The following is a 27,367-nucleotide window of genomic DNA, read 5'->3' as shown; positions in this document are numbered from 1 at the left end:
AGGCTCTACCATTGTCAATTCAGTCCCATTGATTAAATCTGGGCAGATATGAAACAATATGCTGGTGCAGAAAATGAAAAATTTTATTGAATGCTCGGATTAGGCGTTTTCAAACCTGTTCACTATGTGCACTATGGGTGAATATGTTTTGGTTTACTATTTTTCTTCGATAAATAGACTTGGAAAACACAGCTGTCGACAGAACTCTATCAGATCTAATACGTGGAATTATTTACAGATAATATAAAGGAAGTTATAAAGCAAAAATAAGCAGATTATATGGATTGAAATCATACTGCCAAAGTCCTAATTTGTGATGTTGAACACATATTGTTAAGCGCGTGATGATTACACCAAAGATAGTAGAAAATCGGCAACTTATTGCATATTCAATCCTATAGAGCTAATATGGCAAACGCAATATCAGAAATCAAACTTTAATATTGAGTCGGAATTTCTGGAACCGTTGGTTATATTTATGCTACCATTACAATAGCACAAATATATTGTCTGAAGCATGTTCCAATATTCATACTATCGTCATAGACTGGACCAATATATAAAGCTTTTTAATTTTATTAATTGTAAATGAAAGAACTATATTTATCCGTCGAATCGACGTTTTTCACCCAGTATATTTTCCTTCTCCTATTTAGTTCCAACACCGCATTAGACAATATCTACAGTTACCTTCCAGAATCACACAATTCCGATGAGATAACGTTAGCGAATGGATTAGGGTGCTAAACCCACAAGAAAGGTCTAAAATCATGCAAATGACATAACATGAAGTGAAACACTTCCTTAATATCGAAAGTTGCTTACCCTGGACTATTAACGTAAGGACAGAAGGACTCGTACAGAACGGTGGTGGCGATGATGGAAGAAAGGTCCTGACAAGACAACGGAAATAGTAGTTAGGGAGACATATAAGATATAGGATAGTAAAGTGTTTCTCTAAGAAAACACGAGCGTATCAAGTCAACTTCCATTATGATAAGTTGGTAACAGCAAAAAATAGGTTTTGTGGAGATTGAAAATATCGTTGTCACTTACTAGAATACTCAAGCTCGCAATTCCACTCTACTCTGATACTGTGATCAAAACTTATCGGTTTGGATTTTGGTCAACATATTTCGAAATTATTTACTTATTGTTTATAGGAAACTAGTGTTCTAAATAGTTTTCAAAATGGAAATAGTATCATTTTTAAAAACATCAAACAGAATTAAGCTATTTTGGAATTAACAACACCATGATTGAGGTATGCAGGATATATCACAAGACATAGTTCAGTATTGGCAAAATCCCAGCTGGATGATAATGATGATGAGAATTATGCTATTCAGTTCATCCTCTATCATTGGGAGCAGAGTATAAATCTCAAATTTCTTGTTAAATTGAAAAAAACTCCGACTGAGTGATATAAATTGTTGCAAGAGCCCTTTGAGGACAATTCTCTATCTCGTGTGCGTGTTTTTGAGTGGTGTAAGCGCTTCAATGAGGGCCGACAGAGCACTGAAGATGATCAGCACCCAGATCGCCCTGTGACTGTTCCAACTCCGGAAACAGTGACCAAAATCAACCAAATTTTGCGTGCTGATCGTCCAGCATTCGAATGATTGCCGAGGCTGTAAACGCCGATGAAGAAACGATTAAAATTTTACACGAGGAATTACACATGACAAAAGTCTGTGCGAAGTTGATACTAAAAAATCGGATTCCTGACCAAAAGCTCTTGCCTTAACGGGTCTACTTAGACTTCCTTGAAAAGTTAGGAAAATATTTGCCTTAGAAGGGACCTGATTTGAGTCGATTGAAACGGTAAAGCAAAAAACCGCATAGCTCCTAAAGGCACTCACCAAAGGAAACTTCCAGCACTACCTCGATCAATGAAATAAACGTATTGAAAGGTGTGTGATGAGGGGATGGGAATATAAAGGAGGTAAGAATTCGAATGTAGAATAATTTTTATAGTAAAACCCTTTTTCGTAACCAATCTCGTTATTTAATAGCCAGACCTCATATATAAAATATTTATAACAATTCCTGAATAGAAATAGTAAGCTGGTCATTCTGAACAACTAGTACAACACTTAGATAATTATATCAAAAAACAATCTGTTTTGAAGCAAATTATGGAATTCGTAAATTAGGGTTTAGATTTGTTCAAACTTACTCATGTTATGAATAAAAATAAGTTATTTACATTTATATTCAGTGTGAAACTATTCAATTTTTGGTTTCATAATCATATTCTGTTTAAATAGCTATTATATCTTATGAAGTTAGATCGCCTTAAAGTTACTAAAACAAAATTTTCTTTTTATTCACAGGTCAGTCAATGTTGAATATTCACAATTTGGTTTTCTTCCAACAAAAATCAAGTTTTGAGCAATGACTCTATGAAAACATCCATCAATCCTGGAAAATCATCTATGAAGGTGTCATCCTGATGAAAGATTTGAAATATTTCCAAGCATCGAAGGAAAAATATGGAAAGATACCGTGGACAGCATGTTCGCTTCAACGTCTGTAAGCAACGATGATGGATTGTGGACATCTTACAATTTTTAGACTAGAAAACTTACGAAAGTATACAAGAGAATAGATTTGACAAGAGCAATTATGCTGTTATAAAAAGGAATATTGATACAAATATAAAAAATAACACCGTAAAAAGAATGTCCTTTTAATTGAGATATGAGAATGCTGATTTATTCATAATATTTATACTTCACAGACTATGAGAAAATCGAATGTATGGCCCGAAAACTCATAGAACATTTCAAAAATTGGGATATTCAGGTTAATACAAATAGAACCTTTGCAGGAAGGATCTAACAGTGTATTAGTTATAAATATATGAGAATGTGGGTGTCATATAATGCATTAAGAAATGATAGAATTGAATATTGCATCAATCAAGAAGATGCATTGATAAAAAGGATATATTCAAAGAATCTCTCACTTGTATAAAAAAACCCATAGTGAAATTGAAAAAGTATCAATTATCGACGAAATTAATGTCCAATGTTGATTTCGATCGAACGTAATAAAAGAAAAAAAAAATATTGCCATCACTCCGACTATCTTAAGGCATTAGGACATTCTATAATTTTCGAAAAATCGTTCCATAAGACCTTAAAAAACATGTTCTAAAAGATTCTGTCCGAGAAAAGCCCTTAATACTTGGTTATTGATATCTCAATTCAGCGGTATTGCAAAATTTTTCAAGATTTTCCTCTACTCAAAACTTTAAATGCATTTATCTCAATACTGCAGTCTTTAGATTGGCTCGACTCATAACTCAAACAATTGTCAACCTATTGACTGAAATTTTGAATATGCATGAAAATGCACTGTTTGAAACTGAATTTGCTCATTATATTACATAGTATTTTTAATTATCAATTATCTGACGACTTTTTAGGCAAGTTTTCACTTTCAAATTTAGAGAAGCACTATTGGGCCAAAAATGAATTATTCGTTATTGGAAATATTCAAGAAAATTACCGGAGATATTAGGGAAGAGAAGGATAGGTTGTTGCAAAAACGCTGCACAGGCGTTATTCTCAAACAAATCGCTTCAAAAAATGATTGTCAACAGTTATTCGTATGTTCAATAAAATCATGTTTCTTTATCTCGATTTTTTCTGTCGTTTTTTCGGAAATAAACCCTCAAAAAACTTATTTTTTCGACTTCTACGCTATCTTACTGAACTCATACTAGGAAGACGTTTAAAAATAGTGACCAAAGTTTATATATTTTGTATGTAATACTTAAATCCACGTATTTCTTCTCAATTGGCGTTAGAAATTATATATTATGTATACAAAATCTGAATATATTTTTGTATCTAAGCTAATTTCAACTCTGCATCGGAAACTAAAGCAGAAATAAAAAATTCTTTGCTGTCCTACGTAATTTATAAAATTAATGATATATTCATTAAAAATTACTTCAAATGAAAACTACAATATCGTAAATAGTACAAGTGTGTTATATCTTAAAACGGAAAAGCGCGAATGTAGATTACTCCTAAATTTAAAAATCATTAATGCAATTGGTAATGGGAGATACCAGTACAGATTACGTAGTTAACCTGTGATTATTCGAGTTGAATCCCCGTTTACGTCTACGTATTGTTTCATAATCGTTACTTCCCACGGTTATTTGTTTTGCATAGCGTGCTTATATGTCTAAACAAATTGGGAGATATCATTCAGGAATTGTTTTTGTGCAAGTAAAAATATGGTTTGGACATAGACTGTCGTTTTCCAAATTGACAGAATTACAAATAGAAAATTTATTCTATTGTTATCATTCTCATCTATCACTCATTTGTATAAAGTTATCTTGAACTCTAAACTATACCATGAATTTTCTTGGATATATCTGGATCTACGATCATCTTAATAATCATTAAAAACAGAAAATGTATGCTTATATCAATCCTCAATTGCAGTACTTATTTCTCTACTATGTATCTCAAACTTTGGTAAAGATTTGATGAATTTTTGCAAGAATTAGAATAAATTATCTTTAAACAGGATGTTCCGGGACTTGACTCCAAAAATTCGGGACGTAAAAATAATGCTGTGACATGGAAGAAATTTTCATACGACCCCTTGTTACTGAGTTATAGGCCCTTGAAATTGCGAAATCAGGACTTATATTTACGAGTAAGTATACATATTTGGGCATGAGCAGACCCTAGAATTCGAAAGGCTGCCCCATGGTTAACAATCCGTAAGTTTTACAGAAGCAACCTGTACAATCTAAGGCTAGAAAAAATGAGTTTTTGAATCGATTTTTCAACAAACACTTACACTTACACTTAACTTGATAAAATTTATGGTTTAGGAGATAAGTAGATTTATAGATCGTTGTATATGCCAAGCAAATCGTTCGCCATAAAGAGACATTCTGAAGGAAATTATCATAAATTGTAATTATTTATTGAAAATACTTACAGACGGTATTGAAATAAAATCAAACATTTATAATTGAACTTCATACTGTCGAACATCGTGTTACTTACTTCAATTTTCAAATGTTCAAAAACTTAGTTGGTTAGCCTTCAAATGATCAAATAAAAACGAAAAAAGAAACTATGATAAATGTTAATGTTTAAACGGAGAATATTTGTTTGAACATGGAAGAGCAATCCAAGATTCTGCCTCATAGCCTCATAGCGTCCGAATGTAAGTTCATTTTATCGATGTTGCCGATATTGCAGATTCCAAGCTTTTAAGATAACTCCAAATAATGGATTCATTCTATTTAATTCAGGAAATTCCACCATTCCACCTATTAGGAGAATTGTTATTAAGATGATTTTTTACACCATTTAGGAAGTGGGGAAGGGCTCCATCGTACATGAACCATATGTCTCTGCGACTGTTTAAAAAAACATCACTTTACATAGGTGGGGAATTCCAAGTATCGCTGACGATTCAGGTAATTATCAAAAAAATATTGAACTACTAAATTATTACCCACAAATCAATGTTGATTCTTTGTTTGAATTGTTGATTATCTTCTGCCCATAAATCTAAATTATACGAATGAATAAAACCGTTTCGTGTGAAACCAGCTTCATGAGTAAACAGTACTTTCCCAGAAATGTATTATCAACTCGTTGTTTATCTAGAAACCACCGAGCGTAGGCCAGTAATTGATAATCCTCTATGCAATTTTTGGATGTGAAAGGGGTTGTTGACGAAGAGTCATTTTTGTTAAGAAATCGATTAGAAAACTCATTTCTGCTATCTTTAGATTGTACAGGATGTCCCTGTGGAAGTTACAAATTGTTAACCATTAGATATGGGCTTTCCTATAGTAGAGTTAAGTAATCCAAAACAACCCTTTCCACAGCGGCGCATCATCATCAATTACTTATTTATTATTATGAACTCTAGCCTCGTTAAGTTATCGTAACTATAAATTTTCTGTGTTTAGTATTTCTGTCAGTTTTATAGATTCAACTTCAGCCCCATTAAGGTATCGTCTTTGTTCATTCAATTTGATATTCGTCTAGTACGCCAGTCAGATTAGTGTAACCACTTGTAACTTTAAATTATTAAATCCTCAGTTTGCTAAATAAATTGCTTTTAAAAAGCAAGTTCTTAAATTGAGTTATTTGATTGTAGTGTAGAATTATTTATTTCGTCTTAAATTGCTTTTAAAAAGCAAGTTCTTAAATTGAGTTATTTGATTGTAGTGTAGAATTATTTATTTCGTCTACATGGACATACGTTATCATGATTTGGAATATATAATTTGCAATATAAGTTCTGATTTCGCAGGTTTGAAGACCTATAACTCAAAAACGAGAGGTCGATTGAGAGATTTCACAGAAAGTCACAGCATTATTTTCACGTCGTCTTCTCACTCCCGAATTTTCTGCATCAAGTCCCGGAATACCCTGTATATTGAAATAGTAATTGTTCATTAATTCTTAGAAGAAAAGGCAAAATTTCATTTTTACCTCAAAGAAATAAGAAATACGGTGAGAGTAAAAAGTGACAAGAGATTCTGCTACCCTCAGCGACATCCCAATGTTAGATAACGCCTTTTAAAAATTACGTCTCAAAATTTCTACAGTATAACTGATACGAAAGTTCTATTTTCATGAACATTTTGGAAAGAAGCGCTGGACTTGTATAATGGTTACCATATATTGGAAAAAATCTCTGTTGACTTTAATCACCGAAAAATAAATGTTAAACTTTTCTCATGTAAAATCAAATTTTTTGTGCCATGAAGGAGTTCCGCAGAGCAACGACGATATGGTCGTATTTAAACTAATATTTTTCTAAATAAATGTGGAAAAGGTTAGACGAAAACAGAATACGTGGTTAGTCATGTCTTTACAGTAATCAGTGAGAAGGGTTGACTAATGCCTTTACCCCCTGAAAATGATACGTTCAACTTGTTTCGGACAAGTTTTTATTTCCATTCTGGCAATGTGTTGTGGTTTCACAAGGTATTTTCTATCTTCCTGTCTGTGGCAACCCTTTGCTTTTCCTGCTACCCGTGTTTTGCAAGTAGATATATTTTAGCGCGGCTTTGCATGTTTTACGATGATCTTTATTTCGTTTTGTACTTAGGCCAAGGAATTTTTTCAGTTCACGTACGAAAATATTTTAGGGCGATCATAATCTCAGCTCTGACTTCAAATTCAACCACTTAAATTTAAACACAAACCGTATTAAAAGCGATGTTTGAAGTATTGAAGAACGAAAAATTGATTTTATCTGAATCTCTCCTAAATTGATATTATCGGTGGAAAAAAATTACTACTACGTTTATTTTAAAGGAATCCTGATAATCATTTATAATTAGAGTCCTCTTTTTTATGTTGAGTTAATTGCTATTGATCTGAAAAGTTCATTAATTATGTTTGTGAAAATTTGGTGCAAAGTTTTCAGTGGATTGGAGGGTGAAAACACAAGTCATTAAAAAATATTCTTGGTTTGTTTTCAAATAAATACTCTACATCTATCTATAGCATATATTTCACAAGGAAAACATCAATATTCAAGAATTTTGGATGTCATTTTTAGGAGCAACGTTTTTAATACGCAAAAGACAGGATTAGAAGGAATACGAATGTGCAGTGTGGAGTCGTGGGTAGCTTCGGTAGTATGCGCATGAACATAACCAGGCCGCGATGATGACGTTAACTCTATCTACTTTATTTGTGGTGAATTCATTAAACTCCTTGTTACTTATGAAGCTTATTTCAATCTTCAATTCAAAGTGAAGATAAAATTTTGGAACCTAAAATCTTATGCAGTAACAGCAAAAACTGTTAAGTTAATTTTCTAGTGGAAATACAAAGGTAATTCATGAAATTTACATGCTTTGTTTTCTTAAGTAATAGTACTTCACCACTAACAGTCTGACCGGATCAAGTTTCAGATAGGAAAACATAAGGCTAGACTTCTTGAAGCAATTTGGTGAGGCTCTTCGTCAATACTTCAAAGCTTTTGTATGCTCAAAGATCATTTATCCGGAATTGTCCGAAACCAAACTTCAAGCTATCATTCAAAAAATAAAAAGAATAAATCACCGATTAAGAATTCCAACCTACTGAACACAAATAAAACCATACGTGGCTCATCCTCAAAATTATAATATCTGGCTATTTGGCAATAAAGAGCTCATTCCTAATATGCTTGTTAATGACAGACTCGAGAGTTGCAGAATGTCACTTAAAGTACGTCTGCTACATGCTTTAATCATTTGAAAGATAGCTTGATATTTTATCTTGATTTATAAACTCCAATTAGGATTCAGACCCGAACACTCCAGGCACAACGCCATCACCAATCCTCAAACTATCTTGACCAAAGCAATGAACCAACATCAATGCGCCTGTGCTATTTTAATGGATGTCCAGAAGGCTTTCAGATCTGGCATGCCGGACTTGTTAGGAAGTTTCTGACTATCTGATTGGTATCTTCTACAATAAAATTGATATACTCATATTCAACCCCCTTACCGGCGTTCCACAAGGCTCCATTCTGGCCTCACTCCTATATATCATCTATATGTATGACACCACTGTCCCTCTTGACCCCACAGTAAAGGTCCAATTGTCTCATCGCCCAAAACATGCGCTCCCTCACTATCAAATCCCAATGCCTTCTGGACCAATTCTCGGATTGGTGCAGCAATTCCCAAAAAAATCGAGCCATCATCTTCAAACATCCGAACTACGTGCGCATACATCAACCCCAAAACTTCCACTTGAGACTTTTGGGAGAGGCGTTCAAAATCCGCAGAGAAGCCGTCTACCTGGGATTGAAATTCACTCACACTCTTAGCTGAGCTTCTATTTGATTGACACTATAAACAGAGTATTGAAACGAGTCTGTCTTATCAAAGCGCTCGGAGGTAATTTCGGATAAACCAACCCCCTCAACCTGATGCATAATGTATAAAACATACATCCAACCCATTATGGAATATAGAGCAAACGTCTTCAGCTCTTTACCCTAATATCTTTTAAAAAACTCCTAGCCTGCGAGCAATCCAGCTTCAGATACCGCCAATACAAGTGTAGATTCAGCCCTAGAAACACAATTTATGTCAATACAGACATAACCTCCATCCATTGCCGCCTAAATGACCTCTAAGCCCGCTATGTGATTCGTACCATCGAATCAAATTACTCTGCTAGGAGAGAAATCCTTCTCATTCCTTGAGTCAACAATTTACGGTCTCTCGGCTCGAAATCCAAAAAGAAGCTCCCTTCCACTGAAGTACAACTTCAGGAATGCTCTTTTTTGGTGATACTAAAACCAACCTTACCAGCAGACTTCTCGCCGGCTCTCTCATATCCATCAGATAAAACCTGACCCCCCACACCCACCCCACATACTCTTTGTCGATCGTCGGGGTTGCAGGTTTCTTCGGTTTCCCTGCAACCTGATGAACCGGTTTTCTAGCAAAATGTCTAGCGATAGGGAATAACGCAGCCGCACCATTCAGATTTTTCTGTCACTTTTATCGTTTACATACATTGATCAATAATTGAGAAATTATCTACTCAATTTCAATGTTTAAATTAGTTTGAAATGAACTTCAGAAAAACATTTTCTACACGTGACGTGTCAAAGAAGGGAGTAATAATTCGGGTGAGACGTTTTCGTTTGCAAATCATAGAAAAGTCGTTGTTCGTATGTTTCCAGTTCGTTTTTTTTTCTTGTTTGTACCAAAACGGAATCGGTGCAGTCTAATAAATCAGCACGAGAAAGGCCCGTATCGAACCGTGAACTAGACTGCATATTTATTAATTGTATTCACGCGAACTAACACCCATTGTCGTCCGAAAAGGTGAAATAGAACTGGTTCGACTCAAAATTTTTATTCTATGATCAAATGAACTTAATTGTCAGTATCTTCCAGAAAATGTTATGTAATTAATTACTTCTTACACTACAAAAAATATATTTGATTGAAACGAAGCTTCATTTAGAAAAAAAAATATACTAGTGGAATACTGCTTACTCGCAGAAACATCCTTCAAATGGAATCAAACATAGATATTACAAGAGAATAAACACAAAAAATGGTGTCTGTCTAGATGTGGTACAAAAAATAACTTATAAATAATATTAGAGTGAAATAATTGATCCATGCAAGCAATGAAACTAAAATAAGTTGATTGGAAATGTGAAAAGCTGTGGATGATAAGACTATTTCATGTGATAGAAATTAAAGAGACAGGTCGAGAAAATTGATGAATTGGACAATGAAAAACAAGACTTGGTTATCAAAATGCACGTCAGACAGTGTAATCGTCAGTGTTGGTATAAAAAGAGTACCGATGGTGAAAGAAAGACAGCGATAAGCGAACTTTTATACTAAACATTAATGATGCCATAATTTAGCTTTATCTCCTCAGAAGTTAAAATAATACATTTAGGTGGCCATGGCAGCTGCATTAACAAATTTAACGTTTTAATAAATTATTATTGTTGAAGTTTATTGAAAATCACAATGGATCGTTTATTTGGAAAAGAATGAATTGATATTTTAAAGATATTAGGCGTAGAAGTCAACAAGAAACGTAAAATATCTTTAATAATTTATATCCTAACCGAAATCCCATAACACGATATATTGTCAAAAAATTAGTAGAAAAGTTTGACGAAATTGGTTCAGTAAAAGTTTAATCCAAATCAAGACGCAGAAAAATCTTTAGAGCAATGGAACAAAATTGAGATTTCTAAAAGTATCTGATTGCCTAGAAATTATATTATATTACTTTCGTTTAGAAGTGGCAAATTTCAATATCGTAGTTCAAATAGTTTCCGGGATATGTACAAAAGCTCGTGAGATACCCTGTATATTGAAACATCTAATAATACATCTTAACGTAGAACAAAGACTAATTGGATTTTTGGGAAGATTTCTGATTGATAGAATCACTTTTTTATTTGATTTCGCTTCTTTTGTTTTAATTATTTTAGCTTATGAAATCTGTTACTTTTTGTAGATTTTCAGTGTATAAAACTCATTTATTCCTAGAAATCACAAATTACAAATGCAACCAAAAGTTATACGCTGAATTTTGTGTTTTTTTTTTTAAAAAAGGACAACACATAAAAATATCTACGTCCTGTGCACGAATCACCGACCCATCATTATTCTATTCGTAACTCGATGAACAGTTGAAAAAAGAGATAATGATTGCAATAATTAGTAATGGGGAAACTCGATATTGGGTCGACTATGCGTTGGTTTTTGCGTGTATAGGAAATGGATTAAATAATGAAAATAATAAAAATTAACAAAATACGATCAATAGTTTTGGGTAATTCCAAATCGCGGCTCTGATTCGAGATTATGATAAAGCAATTCACTCTTAAATTTCACAAAAATAAATATTAAATATAAAAAAATATTACGAAGTATTATTTTCTTGGGAGCTGCAATATTCATTAACAATTTGAAGATAACATACTTTCACTTCTATAAAAAATATCACCGAATCACTATAAGGTCAAGTTGTTCTGTTAGTTTGGTACTGTTGGTTTAATTTTAAGTTATTCAACTAATTCAAAAAGGTAAGTCTTTCTTTCAGTTTGATAAATGTTTCAGTGTTAGTTCGTACCAATTTCGTTCTAAAAAGACTAATCATATTAAAACAATATTAAATTTAAAAAATTCGACAAATAGTCAAATAGTTAAATTGATAACCGCCTTCTCCGACAAGAGGTTTTTAGCAAGGAAATGGTACTAGTAGAAAGCTGAGTGATTAGAATCTGTTCGAAATTTTAGGATTTCTTCGTCAACCTTGGATAAAAAGAATAAAAGAAGCTGAAATGAAGAAAAACATATACAACACCACAAATTACCACATAGTAAGAATCGTGCAGGTAAAATTGATCAATGACTGGAATAATGTTGTTAACAGTTAAAACTAGAGTGAGTTTATAACCTCCAGATGGTCTTTATAACATTGGGTGAAGATTTGAATATGAACGATTTTTTGACTATACTATCTCTCCAAAAAAGTTCTTTGGAGGTGATATAGAAACTTTCTGGGTGGGAATGGATTTCAGGTACTCAAAAAGCTGATTTCTGTTCGAACTGATGCAAAATTCTACCTGGAAAACCTTATTGACAGTCACACCATACAAGAATCGTTATGAATAAATTAAATTGAAGATGCAGTTTTAAGAGTGATCATCGCGCAGAAATGAAAAATTAGTCTTCTACGTACCCCAATAGTTCTCTGAGAAGAACCAACACGTGTTATTAAATTTTTTAGTAAATTGGGAATTCTCTTTGTTGATAGAGTTCATTATATTTCCATAATTTTTATGTTTTTATAATAGATATGGAACATAAAAGTAGTATTTCTCAAATAATAATCAAATACAAACTTCATAGTGGTACATTAATTTTGAAGAGGAGTTTATTTGGAAGAAACTTCTATTTAAGTTATAATTGAGTTAATATTCATCCTATATATTATCACGTACTACTCTTGTAATAGTACATCGAGATGTAACCAAATATGACTTCTCAAATAATGAGAATTTAAAAATTTTACTTAATAACTTCGGAACCAACTTAATTATTCTGTGTTTAAAACATTCTTAACTTTATGTGTTTTTTTAAATTTGTACACGCCCTAGCACAAAACAATTTCCACTTTCACATCTTTTCTCAAGTAGTGAATTCTACTAAATATTTCGAATGTCACTGTTTTGTTATGTTTTTTTGATTTACCCCCTATATAAATTGGTTGAAGGAAACCGAAGGCAATGTAAGCATCTTTCCTGAAAGCAAATAATACAGCATTCAAGATGCAGGGTAATAAAGGAAGTAGTCCTCTAATCTACATACGGGGGTAAAAACCATCGCTTGGAGACTGCTAACTACTAGTGGCCCCCAAGCATAACTAAGGGTTATTTTAGGCCGAGAAATCCGGGGCCCGTTGGTCCATTAATCTTAGCTCGTTTCTGTCCCACATTGCATATTCACGTCCACACATCACGGATTTCAGGACTTGGACTCTATCCTTCATCCGCCTTCTCTTCTGGTTCTCGTTGCGGCGGACTCATGCATGCGAATACCGACCGAGTTTAAGACGATGTCCTTACAGAAACGGCTTCAAGAATTCATTCATACTTCACTTTGATATTGCTTCTCCAAATAAAAAATAATTTGAATATCCGAGGCTAAATAACATGCAATATTTTTCTACTTTGATAAACTAATTATCGAGAACTGTCACCGACCTTATTTGATCCAGTAGAATTTACTCGATATTCCTACGATAGTTTGAAATTTATAATGGAAAAATGCAGTTTCGTATCAACAATACATAGAATTATTTTTTTTTTAATTTAAGGTATTTAGTGCACCCCTAATATTTGTTATTTTAATAACAGCAACATATATTTTTTCAACTAGCTGAATTAGATAAATCTAATATATTAACGAAGTTGGATTAGACTATATTTCTTTGGTCAGTTTGCTTCCCAGATCTCTCCAATAACAATAGACAACATAAAAAATTGAAAATTGCAAATATGCAACCCAGCTGCATATTTTGAATGGTCATTCCGTTCCACCCAATTCTATCCTGACAGGACTCACCTTAGGAGTGAACGCAATGACCTTGAGCTAGCAAGCTACAGCCGGGTCCGTTTGATCCAGGTGTATTGAGCTCCGTAAATTCAACTCATTCCGGGATGGCTGAAACTGAATAATATGGTAGATTGTATTGTATATTTAATAAAAAAAAATCTTCAGCTGCATGTAGGGTGACGAAAAGTGCTTCAGATGATACGCTGAACGTCTCCAAGAGTGCGCGGGAGTAGGTTAGGTTAGGTTAGGTAATAGCATTGATCGCCTAACAGAAATCCTTTCTGCCTGTGAATTAGCAGCTGAATGTTTTATTTCTGTTAAATGCACAATAAATTATCGGATACTTTAATTTTAGCCTGATATTTATTATTTTCATGAATTTATTTATTAAAATAAACTACGAAATACTCTTATTCCAAATAATTATCAAGGTGAACAAATTTTCAATTTCAAAATAATTTCATAAACAGTAATTTTTAGCAAGTATAAATATTTTATGCGCCCTATAAAAATCAGAAATGTATCTGAGCAGCTACCTGTATAAATAAATTTAATAAACTATTAACTATTTAACTGAAATTAAAGTGAGCGATATTTTATAGCGAATTTAACAAAAATAGAATATTTAGCTGGTAATTCACGGGTAGAAAGTATTTCAGTTATGCGACTAACACTGATACCAATGTACCTACGCGCGCGCACTCTTGGGGACCTTCAGCGTATCACCTGAAGGACTTTCCGTCCCCCTACTTGCAGCTGAAGGTTTTTTTTTTGTTGAATATACAATATAATCTACCATATTATTCAGTTTGAGCCATACCGAAATGAGATGAATTAACGGAGTTCATTACACCTGGATCAAACGGATCCGGCGCTACCTTACCAGCTGAAGGTCATTATGTTCACTCCTAAGGAGAGTTCTGTCATGACAAGTAGAATTGGGTGGAACGGAATGACTATACAAAATATGCAACTGGCTCCCGAACTAATAGTTCATAAATGATATAAACTTTATGTAAAGATATATGAAGATATTTTGAATTCAATTAATTTATTTATTGAATATGAGACGAAGCTCGAAATCCTGGAAACATTCAGAAACGAATTGAATCTTTAAAACTTTGAGATCCATACAATTATGGCAACTATTTTGGAGTGCTGTTCATGAAGCAATCGGTGTCAGCAATCTTCATCCTGTCGAAATTTTCTGTCACTCTTCTGCAAGATTTGTAGGCGGACTGGCGTATATTTTTGATTTCATATGTCTTGACATGAAAACATTGGAAAATGAGAGATCGGGTGATCTAGCTGACCTCTTTATTGAACCCCCATCCTATCCCAAGCTCTGGAAAACGTTGGTTCCAACACTATAGTATACTTCTGTAGTTTAAGAATGTGTTCTATTATGCAGGGTGTTTCAAAAAATGGTGATAGATCTATCTAGAATAGATAGATGACTGAAAAATATTTGCTCAGTACACATTTTTCACGATTTCGCGGCAACTACTGGAAACATTGTATTGAAATTTCATATGAATATGTTTTGGAAGCTGATACATCCAATGAATAAGTTTTTATGTCTAGCGCTAGTTACACGGTTCGTACCAAGTAGTATTGAACATAACTTTTCCAATATTAGATTTATTAAGCAAAATTCCACTTAAACATCATTTAATTGTACATCAAAAAGGAACTTTTAATAAAACTCGATACTGTGTACTGTTTTCGGAATATTTTTATTTGAAATTATGAAGCAATAACCGATGAACATTTCGAAAAAAGGCTATTAACACAAAATAGGATTCAACTAGAGTAGGTGTTCAGAATGTCCTCCATTTTCACGAATACACAAATGTATCCTTTTTTCTAAAGAATCCATTAATCTTCTAAACGGTTAGAAGTCGGCTATGAGATTATTGAAGTCTGTCTTTCAATTCTTGAGGTGAATTTACCTCTGTAGCATAATTTTTTCTTTAAGATACAACCACACTGTGTAATCCAAGGGATTAAAATCGCATGACCTAGGAGGCACACAGTAGTGTGCATTATGAGATTTAAACATATCTTAAAAAAGTGGCCTCGTCCGTCAAAAGAATACATTTTAAAAAATGTGGATTGAGGGCTGTCCTTTTTTGTAATGTTTGAGAAGAATCCACTCTAACCGGGAGATCGTATAGCATGAGCTCTTGGACTTGCCTGTGATGATAAGGATTTAAGTATCCTCCAAATACTTGGAGAAGACTTATTTGTTCGTCTTGCCACATTCCCTACGCTAACTGTTGGACTTTCACATTCCTAGTTTGTCAACAACGACGTTCAATAGCTATAAATACTCGCCTTAGGTTAATAACATGTCAGAGTGCTCAGTATAATTTGATCAAAAAGATCTTATTTAACAAATAACAAGGAAACTTATATAATTATGGGTACTCAGCTATTGCGGTCCTAAGTACGTTTGAGTCCCAAAACCGCAATACATGATCATCAAATTGTTGTTTGTTTCATATTAAGGCCTCAAACAAGACAGTATAATGATTCGACTGGATTTTCGTGAAACGAAAACTCTCAGTCTCAATTTTTTCAAATGTATCCGTTCACGCGACAAAAAATTTTCACATAAAGCTTACTAATTAATAATAATAATAACTAATAATTTAATCAATACTTTATACCAGCATCGGTTTTTTCTTCATAATTTCCAAATCAAAATATTCCGAAAACGGTACACAATATCGAGTTTTATCAAGAGTTTGTTTTTGGTGTAAAATTACAAGTTATTTAAGTTCACTGGAAATTTTGCTCAATAAATCTAATATTGAAAAATTCAATTCAATTCTACTTCGTACGAACCGTGTAACTAGCGCCCTCTATGAGTGTCATACATAAAAACATATTCGTATAAAATTTCAATATAATGTTTCAAGTAGTTGCAGCGAAATCGTAAAAACTGTGTATTTGATGATGAATATTTTTCTATCTATCCTAGAGACGGGATCACCTTTCTTTGAAACACCCTGTATGTGTTATTGTGAGGCATTATATACTTTTGCAAATAGCTGAATATATTTGTTTAATCAATCCACTTCTTAGATCTTACCAATAATAAAATGCAACATAAAAACAATAACAAATTGTTAATATCTCCACCTATTTTGTACCTAAATTCAATCTAAAGCTGGCCCTGTACTTTTCTCAGATTTAGGTCTGGAAAGCTGGATCTCAAAGGATCCGGTCATATCCGGGGACTCTCGAGGGTTAATTAGTGCACAGGGAAACTCTTGAAAAATTTAAATTGGTTCTTGAGAGATGGTGGTGAAGGAGACTTAATTCTTCATGTATGGCCATCCCTTTATAACGGAGCTTGATGCCGATACCTCCATCAATTATAAATTGATCTAGGTCTTACTATAATCACCGTATATTATTATTTTATAAAGAACGGGACATTTGAAACATAAGAAAGATTATTGATAGAAGTTTATAATTACAAGAAATTCATTTTTTTCTTCTAGAAGTGATATTGCTAAGCCTGAAGTTACGATGTATTTTGCCATAATCTCACCACTTCGATTCCTTTATTCTTAATCGAAATGGAATATAATATTTTTTAGGAAAATCAAAATGATTCCATTAAATGTAATACAATATATTAATTGCAACTTTTTTTCTGATGAGGTAACTTCCATATTTCTCTATTTTTTGTTAGGAATTGTATGATCGTGTTATTGGATTTCGGTTAGGATATGAATTATTAAAGATATCACACGTTTCTTCTACTTCTACGCCTTCTATCACCATATCCTAATATCATTGAAATATCAATTCGTTCTTTTTCAGATAAACGATCCATTGTGACTTTCAATAAATTTACATAACATCAAAGTTCATTATTTTTCCGAAAAAATGAATAATCTAACCCTTACGCATAAAAATTTATAAAAATCGTGCCGTTTCCGATATAATTGAGGTGTTCTATAGATAAAACTCACTTTGTATAACATATGAGCTAAAAAGTTATAGATATTTTCACTAAATTTGAAAAATAATTATAGCATAAAAGCCTTAAAGAAAGAATAATATACGAGGAACACAAATTACCCATTACTAAGTGTTGATCAAGACGTTCTCTAGTAATGAATTAAACGGAGTATAATTTACACTCAAATTATACGATATGTTCAATTTATTTTAAAATTTGTTTTATCAGAATGTTTTTCATAGGTTTGCTGCAAAAACATTTCCAAGCAGAAATTTTTAGAAAATAAATTGATAAAAGGAAATAGTGAGGCATCAATCGTAATTTTAAGAATATATTATGTTATGCAATCTTTCATTGAACGATTTGAGAAATGTAAAAAAACGATTGTTGTACTCACCTTCAAATCTCAATAATAGAATGTGTATCTACTTATGGAATAGAGATCAAAATAACCAAATTAGAATGCAAAATGGAAATCTCGATTCCAAACATATCATTGATCAATACTCACTAATATTCAGGAACTAGATGAGGTAATTCGTTAAACGAAAATCCAAAATATATAACGAATATGAGACTGGCTGATTGAAAACTTACCTGAAACAAAAAAAAGATATTTCAAATTCGAATAATGTGATACATAGTATCAAAACATCAAATTTAGTAGAATGTATACTTATAAATTTATTTAATTTCTTATTTCTTGGACCTTTTGAATAGATGCATCTAAATGTTCTTGATTTTAGGTCTTTTCTGTTTTGAAATGAGTTTTTTCAATAATTTTTTGAAGATAAAATTTGGCGTTTCGACTTTTCTTTGAGTCTTTATCAAAATATGATATTGACAATCACAATTTGCATTTATATTAATTTATAATTTGATTTTGATTAATTTATATTAATCAATAGATCACCTATATCATTAATATTAAAATAAGAATAAAATCAAAATATAAAATGTTTTAATGAGAATTAATTTTCTCTTATTACATCTTAAATATGTAGAAGTACTTGAACAATCAATTTATTTGTAGTTTTTTTAGAATTTACAAAATAGAGCTAGAAATTATTAAGGTCTTTTTCATCATTTATAGCGTATTCGTTTTTATGAATGTGAATCATTTCCAAAAATTCTCTTTTTCGTGTATTGGATTCCCTTCCAAGAATTTTTGTATCTTTATAATTGAATTTATATTTTTTTGATATTTCATGGTTCGTTAACACAGTTTTATTTTTTTATCGTATCGATGACCTTTTTATTTTCTAAATATTAATTATTGAAAAAACTAAATATAAAATAGAAGAGACCTAATATCAAGAACATTTAGATGCATTTGTATATCTATATTTAGTATATACGAGCCCCGTCCCATTTCAGTTGGCCCAATTGAAAAAAACTACTAATTATTGCTTTTTCAGCTATTCAAAACCGGCGAATTGTTTCGTTTTGAGCACTTTATATTTTCTATAAACATTTTAGATACTTTTACAGGAGTTACAAGTCTTTACATATGTTATAATTACAAACCAAAAAAAAAAAATAAAAACCAAATGTAATCAGAAAAGCTTAAATATTAAACATACTTTTAAAAGTTACCATTGCGTAACATCCGCATTATTTTTAGCTCAAGCCCTAATTCTTCGAGGCATGGTGTTTATTAAATTCTGGCAGTATTCGGGAGTAAAATCATCCCAAATTTCTAGTAGTCCTTCTTTTAATTCCATGACAGTTCTAGCTAGATTTGCACGCAACTGCTTTTTCATTTCATGCCAAAGTGTTTCTATTGGTGACAAATCTGGACTACTTGAAACCCACTCTAAAAGTGGAATATTGTTATCTGAGAACCATTTTAATGCCTTTTTTGGCATGCTGCTCCATCTTGCTGAAAAATAAAGGCATTCCCAACGATTAAAGTTACTTCTCTTGTTGGCAACAATGCAGTTTTCCCACTCCTATTGCGGATATCGAGCCTCACACCATCACAGATGCCGGATATTTCACTTTCCGCTTCAAACAATCTGGATGAAAATCTTCATTTCTTTGTCGAATAACTCTACTTTGATCGTCACCCACGTAAACTTCAAAACGAGACTCATCACTCCAATGTATACAGCTCCACTGTTCAAAATTCCAATTTCTATGCTCTTTGGCCTATTTAAGTCTATTTTTCTTTTGGATTTGAGTCAATAATGGCTTTTCCTTGGCCTATGTAAAGAAAATTTAAATTTAAAAAAATATGCATTGAACTAAGGTGTTACAAAATTCAACTTGTATGTCCGAAATCCTAATTTTTGAGCCTCTTTGTGACATGTGGATCTTGAAACCCACCTAACCACTGCATTACTCCAAAGTACACTTAGTTGATCATAGTTAGCAAGTCTGTTTTGTTGAATTATTCTTTTTAACGCTCGTTTATCTTGGTTTGACCATTTCCTTTATACAAGCGAACTATATTCGAACACAGTAATTTGACACGTTTACAACTTTCGAGATTGCTGAGTTCTTTTTCCCATTTTTGAATAAGTTTATTATGATTAATCGAATTTTTTCATCAATAACTTTTACTCTACCCATTTTAAAAATTATACTCACCTTTTACTTCAAAAATTTATTTGCCACTTAAAAAAAACACTTTATTGAAAATATGAGCTACACAGGCTACTTTATTATTTTCGTATTTTAGACCTAATGAAACTTTGAACACAATTTTGGAAACAATGAACAAAAGATTATTATCAACAAGACCTATCTATTTCAATCGTATTAAATATCTTATTTGACAATATTCATCCAAAACCTATTTTACACGTAAAACCAAAAGTTTAAAACATTTTACTAACAGCTACTTTTTGGCATTTTGAAATAAAGTTTAATAATTTCGAATTTTTCTAAGTGGGCCAACTGAAATGGGACGGGGCTCGTAGTATATGTAAAGTAGGTGGACAATAGAATGACAAGATCCTTTAAAGGCCAACTATTAAAAACTTGTAGATATCTTCATGTACATATATAATTTAATGAATAAAATGTTGTAATAATTCAGTTCATTTCTTTTATTTTCAATGTGGCCCACCTACGAATCCAAAATTCAAATACGGCCCTCTGCAAAATTGAGTTTGACACCTCTGTCCTAAATGTCTAATTTAAGCCATGTCGCAAACTTCTGAGACCCTGCATATCTCAAACTCATATTTTTAAGCACTATAAATATCTTGTAAAAAATAAAAAAACTTCATTAAACTTCCAAAATCAATTTTTTTTTCGATTGATATAATATCCTTCCTAACCTAACGTACAAATTAAACCACAATTAAAACGATTGAATAAATTGCCTTTAAAAGCATTATGTATCCTTTTTTCGATCCTTCGGATAACAACGTGGGCATCTTTACTCCGATATATATATATGCAACTCGCTTCTGAATTAAAACTCCACCGAATGGTTTCCGGAATAATTTAATTGTTATCCCAACAAGTTTTTTTACCGGACGGAATCTCAAAGGACTAATTATTTTGTAGTTAATCGCCAACATACGTTAGGTAAACTCTGAAAAGAGAATCTGGACTGCCAAAGGCGGAGAATACCCAATTTTTATATTTTGTTTTGATTCCAGTTCCCTTTTGATAAAAAATTCATTTAATAAAATTGGTAAAGAATTGATGTTCCGACGTATTTCGGCATTTATCAAAATATTTTGGTATATGAAAACCGAATAAAAATAAGTTTCAACCACAATAAATATTTCCTTCGTTATCATATCTCAAAAATAAGAAAAAGCTATCAATTCATAGTTAATATTGAGGTGGCTGTTCCTTATAAACATAAAAATTCCATTTTTTTCACCTTTGAAAATTAGTATAATTTTTTTCCATTCAAGGAAACTGTGGGAAATTCAAAAATTTCATTGACAATGATATTTTAATCAATTTAACTGATTTTCAGATTGTTGCAGCTTTATGTATCACCGAATATCTAGACTGATAGGGCTTTAATATAAATAAAATAGAATAAAATAGAAAAAATCATATTATTCAGCTATTTATCTGAACGCAGTACTCTTAACCCATTCTGCTCGTCTCATTTCCAAATATTTTTGCAAGTTTATATCTGCTTGTGAAAATATGGATTCATTTCAGCGGAAATTATTCCTTCACATACTTTTTCGATGTTGAAAATTTAGATAGGTTATGTTAGGTTAGGTTAGGTTAGGTTAGGTTAGGTTAGGTTAGGTTAGGTTAGGTTAGGTTAGGTTAGGCTCATACTGAAAATATTGAACGACATTTAAAAATGCGTTCAGAATCAAAATACCTAGTTTCATTTACTTTGAACTATGACTTGTAAGGTTAAACACAGTATATTGTTCTAGCCAAACTTGACTGTACTAATTTTTATTCGAATTTAATTAAAAATTTATACCGAAAAAATCTTAATATTTCAACGCAGTCTTAATCTCTGTGAACAAAATGTCAACTCTCTGAGATACCAAAAACTAGCAATAGAAAACTTGAAATAATTGCTAATTTATGTGTGAAAACATCTTTCTGTGACTGATCAATACAAAGTGATCAGTTATAATGAGTTCAATGTTGAAAAAATTAACTAACTGCCTAACAAAAGAAATGACAATCTTTGAAGACTACCTACATTCTATTGCACATTTAAACCTATGAACGACATTTTATTGAAATGGAAGATGAGTTGTGGATCCACTTTCCGTCCAATCCAATATAATAAAAATTATTTTTGTTATAAATGAGCTCCCAAAAAAATGTGTTGCAGCCTTTTTTATTAAATAACACCACAATTGACGCCGTCGAATCTATAAAATTCTTAGGGCTTGTTGTGGACAATTCCTTGGAATTGAAAAGTTATATATTGTCGCCTTATCTAAAAAATTGAATTCCTCCAGCTTTGCGCTGAGATCAGTTTCTAAAAAACTGCATCCTCGATATGCCCTTTTCTTCTCGGGTACGTGTGGTGCGACTCTATTTGGGCGCAACTACAGAAGAGAGCTGGTTGATATTTACTGGGACTAAACCGCGGGACTCACTGCAAGAACTTCTTTAAAAAACTAAAAATTCTGACTCTTCCTTCCTTAACCATCATTAAATCCGTTTGTCTAATTCGTGAGCACGCTTTTCCAATTTCAGAAAGGTCGTTGCACAGCTATCCACTTAAGAACATGGAGCCCGACCTTCACCTACCTACTCCACGTTTAGAATTAGTTAAGGGCTCAATACTTTACAATGCAAAAAATGCACAATCACTTGCCTATTGAAATAATATCGATTCCGCATTTTGCAATAATTTGAAGGCATATTTACTGGAAAGTGCCTTATACTCTGCAAATGACTATTCTAAAAATAATATTTAATTCCGGGCATGCTGCATACTGGTTTAATTTTTGCTACGAACTTGTATACTAATTATTACCTATAACTTTGTTATTAATTGTAGTGTCCTTCTGTATATCGAAATTTCATTGAATTTGTACTTTTGTTTAGTTAATTTTATGTTTGTTTTTTAGTTTTTACAAGCTTTTATCTACAAATTGTGATCATTTTTTTACAATAATGCATTTCTCTCGCTCTCTCTTTCTTTCTCTCATTTTTTCGATAACTGCTCCAGGAACTTAATAAAACTGTACCCACAACCTGATTGATACGTTTTCTCTCGTAATGGAACAGGTAGTAATCCTTTACTGTTGTTGGACGAAGGGATAGGTATATTCCGTAAAGTTTAACATATTTTTCAGTAACTATAAAAATTCTGTTTACATCATTCTTTGTTTTTCGAAGCTTCACAATTAAAAACGTTCCCGAATCTTCAATACCATCTAATGTTACCTGGCTGATTTTAGAAATGCGACAAGCTCTTGCAAGCCCAAATACAACAACAACCTTGACCAATAAATAAACTTATAAATAGCTGCACCGCGTCGTCAAGCTGAATAGAAATGAATAAAACGATATTTGCATGCCAATTTTTCTAAAAATTGCAATGATGCCATGATGCCCTTCATTTATTCCAAAATTCATTACAATCTAAATGGAAATACACATAATATTTGATTTTCAGTTATGAATTAATTTCGTTCGTTGTACAACCATCCCACTCATAGGTAGGTTAATTTTGCTTTAACTCGTATCGTATGATGAATTGAATTAAGAAAACTCCATTGGAAATATTTTGAATTCAAGTACTTCATATGAAGAAAAATTATACTCTATATAGTTATCATTGTCTCATGATTAATAAATAATTCCTCCCCCATGACATATTTTTTGATTTCTAAATATATTCTAATAACTGAAGAAATTTATAATTAGATTTATTTGGCTCAATTGAAGCCACTAATAAAATTGAAAACATATTTAACCGGTATTTGTAAATATTTACAGCTGGATTTGATTTGTTGTCCATTTCCAATTCTATATATTTTCACAATTAAATAAAAAGTCTGAACGTCACTGACCGAAGTCTAGATACTTAAGAGACATATCAACCCTTTGCATGAAATTAATTTTATGTTTGAAACGCGCGCGAGAGATTAGGTGGAAAAGTTTACAGAGATTAGAAAAATTAAATTTCACTTTCGTTCGTTTGGAAGAGGCATAGGTGAGGCCACAAAAACGATCGGGGTAAACGAATTATATACAACAGATTGAATTTTGGAGTAATTGTTTGGAAATTTTCATTTAATACAACAAAAGGAATTGGTAGGGTTTAATAAAAATCTTTTTGAAAAAATAATGACAAATCTGATGATGATGATGTTATTTCAACTATTTTCGACCAACTTTATTCTAAATATTTCGCGTCATTAATCAAAGATAGTTGGAAGAAGGGTGGACAAATTTATCCTGGACAGATGAATAACAATTAGCAAATACTCAAGAGGACACTAACTTGTCCTTAGAAAGAATAGAATATCGAGAGCACTGATGAAGATGATCAGATGATCAGAAGAGAATCTTTTATCAACAATTATTAAAATGAAAAAAGAACTGTTCCATTGCATCATAATATGTGATCAGCAAAGGTCATAAAAAATGGGTTAAGAAATTGATAGATGTAAGTGAGTGATATCGTACGATATAGTCGTATGGAAGGCTAGGAACTGGAAGCTACCACCATGAATAGACTGGAGATAGTTGAGAGGTCCATGGTCAGCAAAAAAAACCAACGAAGAAATACCTGGGACATGTGATGAGAATCGAGAGGAACCATTTGCTTCAACTCTTTTTAGAGAGAAAGATAAAGAGAATAAAAGGATTGTAGTGACATAAGGACCATGAGAAATTTAATTCTTACCACCAGAAACAAAAAAAAAATGGACAGAAGTGATTGCAAACGTCCATTAATAGATAGCAGAAGAAGAAATAGATAAACCTACGAAAAATCAATAACAGAAACACAATATGCATATTGAAGAGTTAGAGGTCGTGGTCCTTTCATTTTTTGGCTCTATAAAATCGAAAAATCATCCGATTTCGATGAATTTGTTTTTAAAATCTCCGATTTACAGCGGATTTACGAAAAAAAATATGGGATTAACAAAATTATAACTTATATTGGTTTCGGGGCTTTAAATGTTCATGAAAATGCACTCATTTACACATAATTGTTGATAACCTCTTTCCAAATAATCATATGAAGTTATTACATTTGTTTTTCATGATCTTCACAATAAAAGAATAAATTGAAGAAAAAGTTATACAAAAATGTTGATTTATTATGTTTTTATAATAAAAAATAACAATTTCTCTTAAAATTGACCTTTTCTCATATATAATCGTTTGTACCTTTATCATTCAGTAATTATTAAAGTTATATGAACAAAAACATCCTCAAAATCACTTATTGTAATCAAGTGTACAGTATTAAAAGTTAACTTAAAAATATTTTGAACATTTGTTCTGTATTTTTAGCACACTCTCCCCTAACCTAACCTAACCTAACCTATATAAGTTTTCATTTTTTTCATTCCCATATTTTTCCATAAATCCGCCGTATTCCGCAGTAATTTGAGGGCATATTTAGTGGAAAGTGCCTTCTACTCTGTGAATGACTATTCTAATAATAATATTGAATTCCGGGCATGCTGCAAATCCGCCGTAAAAACAAAGATTTAGAAAAAATCCATCGAAATCGCATGATTTTTCGATTTTCTAGAGTCAAAAAACCAGGAAACCTCGAAAGTATAAAATTACCCAGTTAGATAATGTAGCACGGAACAAAATAAAAAGTCTGGGAGATATGAGAGTTCGGCGTTTTGTAAATTGTTGAATTTCTTTTAGATTTACTCTGTCAAAAGTTATCAGGAAATGGACAAAATACATTAGAGCAAGTTTGTTTTACTAGTCGTTATTTCTCCAACGATATTGTGGCTAAAAACGATTTTAATTTGTTTATAACGCACGACAAATTTCTAAAAAAAAACAATTTATTATTAATATATATATATATATATATATATATATATATATATATATATATATATATATATATATATATATATATATATATATATATATATATATATATATCATAATAATATATATCATGAACCTAAATTATGAAACATAATACTGTTATTTTACGTCATTATTTATATTGAACAACTTCGTCCTCGGTAGGACAACAATGTTAAGATAATTTATTCAGAATTCAACAGCCCTACCTATACCATCGTTTACGCACCTTGCGCTATGTTTCTTTCTGCAACACATTTAACATAGGCAAGAACACAAGAAGACCAACGGAAAGATATATGGGGGTTTTGCTTTTTTCGAACGACCTGTCGTGGGCCCGTCGCTAACCTGATATACCGGTGTTATGCTAGTAAAAGTTCGTCGACCCCTTGCAGCGAAAGATTGTACCTGATCTACCCCAAGGGTTGACCATTGAGGATGGTCGGTACGGAAATTAAGAGGTCGTGAAAAACTAAAGTTGGGATGCGATACCAGCGTGCGAGATTGATGAACCGCTCATTTTATAGAAAGAGAAAATAATAGAAGAAGGAGAATTAGTTTTCATCAATAAAAGCCGAAAATTTGTTTGTCTTTAGATTGAGAATATTGATTTTTATTATGTTTAGTGAGATCGTCAACATACCCTGCTTGTTTCCTATAGATATGGACAATAGAATTCAATTATATGGGGTTTGATTTGGATTTTAATGATACTTGAATTGGATTGACAGCTTGTACTACTTCTGTTGTTTGGAATTTCAAAATGATCATATTTCAATACCAATAAGGAGGAGAAGTATCAATATTTTTATGAAAGTTTTAACGGAAAAAACCATTAAGAATATTGGATGTCAGTTAGGAGTTGAGACATTCATACTGCACATACCCACCATATGGGGTGTGTTTTCATAACTAATTGATCGTCTTCAGATAACTTCAGTTCAATATAAATTTGCAGTTTCAGCATTAGTAATGCCATTTGAGGTAATAGCACTTCATTTGTATAAAAATCCCTACTGATCATCATTTTCTAGTCCTAAATTCCTCTGTCTCTCTTAGGTCCTCCATCACTTCTGCGTACCATCTTTTCTTTAGTCTTCCTTTTTTTCTTATTCCTCCTTGTTCTATGTCCATCATTTTTATATTGCTCTAAAATCTGGCATTCTTTGTATATGAACTAGCCACTCTATTCTTTTCGACCTTATTATTCTCTTTAGTCTGCTTCTCCAAATAAATACGTTATTTCATAATTTGTTCTCCTCAGCCATAAATCTCCCTCCTTTTTACCGCCT

The 27,367-nt window shown here is 32.1% G+C and overlaps 1 protein-coding gene across 2 annotated transcripts in view; it reads right to left on the bottom strand.

The window, feature by feature from the left end:
- Positions 1–27,367, bottom strand: part of LOC130892635 (protein argonaute-2-like) — a 310,219-nt gene that overhangs the window by 157,792 nt on the left and 125,060 nt on the right. The gene's annotated exons all lie outside the window — the stretch shown is intronic.

The sequence above is a fragment of the Diorhabda carinulata genome, chromosome 4 (assembly GCF_026250575.1).
Source record: "Diorhabda carinulata isolate Delta chromosome 4, icDioCari1.1, whole genome shotgun sequence".
In the NCBI taxonomy this organism is placed as follows: Eukaryota; Metazoa; Arthropoda; class Insecta; order Coleoptera; family Chrysomelidae; genus Diorhabda; species Diorhabda carinulata.
The sequence above is the reverse complement of the archived record's forward strand: the minus strand, read 5'-3'. Positions and strand labels throughout refer to the sequence as shown.